General features: G+C 40.6%; 1 long non-coding RNA gene across 1 annotated transcript in view; it reads left to right on the top strand.

Moving 5' to 3' along the window:
* Nucleotides 1-930, top strand: part of LOC138007021 (uncharacterized) — a 17,339-nt gene extending 16,409 nt beyond the window's left edge. The window contains exon 3 of the long non-coding RNA XR_011123980.1: nucleotides 479-930. This is a non-coding gene — a long non-coding RNA (uncharacterized lncRNA). The remainder of the gene's footprint in view (nucleotides 1-478) is intronic.
* Nucleotides 931-1,339: the final 409 nt, after the last annotated feature.

The following is a 1,339-nucleotide window of genomic DNA, read 5'->3' as shown; positions in this document are numbered from 1 at the left end:
GGCTGAGTTTCAGTCGGTCTCAATCTGACTCCGAGGGTTTTTCTCCGGGTACTCCGGTTTTCCTCCCTCCTCAAAATCGACTCCCGGCCTATTCCATCAGGCTGTGGTGCTGTGCTCCGAGGTCATACATGGGTCGTGGTCAGGGGCCGAGCGCCTAGCCGGCAGCACAGCTCCCTCGCTCCGACCTCGTTGAGCTGCGCTCTTCGTAATTCAGTCTCCGATTTCGAGAAAGGGCGATTAGCAGATCAGATATTATTGTTATGAGATCATTGTTCATTTCATCTTGAAGTCCAGGCAAATTTATGGCAGAAAACGTGAGGTTTCTCATCAGCAAAAGACCTCCCAATACTGAAAGATTGCAGAGTGAGACTTGCAAACTGAACGTTTCAAAGAGAAATATTTTTATTTTGAATTTTGTTTCCAAGCCCCTTGTCTACTTAAAATCTGTTTTGAAACTGACTTTTGTATGAATATTTAGGGTCAAGGACAAAAAACGTGCCCGGACCGCGCGAAGAACCAAGTCAGCTAGACCGCAGGATTCGATACCATGCCCTCTTAGAAAATAAATTGTTTTATTCAAGAACGGAGGATTCAGCTGTCTTGGGCGTAACAACAATTGCCAGAGGTTTTTTTCAAGAAAGAAACTCGTACTTGAATAAAAGACATTTGTTCAGGTTTAATTAATGAATACAAAAAACAAACAGAGAATTCGGTGGTAAGTTCTTGTTCACGTAAACAATTAACGTAGCAAAAGTGGAATAGATTTTGTTGAAATGTGAAACATAATAAAACCCTGGTAATGAAATCACTTGCTGTTGTACTTTGGGTTCTATTGAGATTGTTTCCGTTGTCCCGTTTTCCTATCTTTCCTTTCACTAGACAAAGGTCATTGGGTGGGGCATTTTGAAACAATGTGGCGGGTGCTGAGTTTCAATCTCTCTGTTCCAGTTGTAATTGTTAATTTTTTTAACAGGATTGTGAACGTACCCGTAAAAATGAAATAAATCTGGTTAAAAGCTATTTGTTGTCAGAGGTTTTTCTCCCAGTTTAGCTCTTGCTCAGCTTTTGAAAAATTGCAAAGCCAAACGTTTTCTTTCCACGGGCAAGGCAAAATCAATACCAACCATCGGCGTCAGTAATCGATTCTAAGGAAACATTCTTTATACGATGACAATGAAGTTATCTTTGAACGGAACAAGAAAAATGCCCTCTGGCTTATCTTTACCACCTCAACCTGATTTACGGCTGTACTTATATTAAGGCCAGTAATAAACGAAATATTGGCTTACTTTGTATTGTAAATCATTGAAAAATTTGAGTCAATCGGTTGTGGTTTCCG

Source organism: Montipora foliosa, chromosome 6 (genome assembly GCF_036669935.1).
Source record: "Montipora foliosa isolate CH-2021 chromosome 6, ASM3666993v2, whole genome shotgun sequence".
Lineage (NCBI taxonomy): Eukaryota > Metazoa > Cnidaria > Anthozoa > Scleractinia > Acroporidae > Montipora > Montipora foliosa.
Note: the sequence above shows the minus strand (reverse complement) of the source record. Positions and strands in the feature narration are given on the sequence as shown.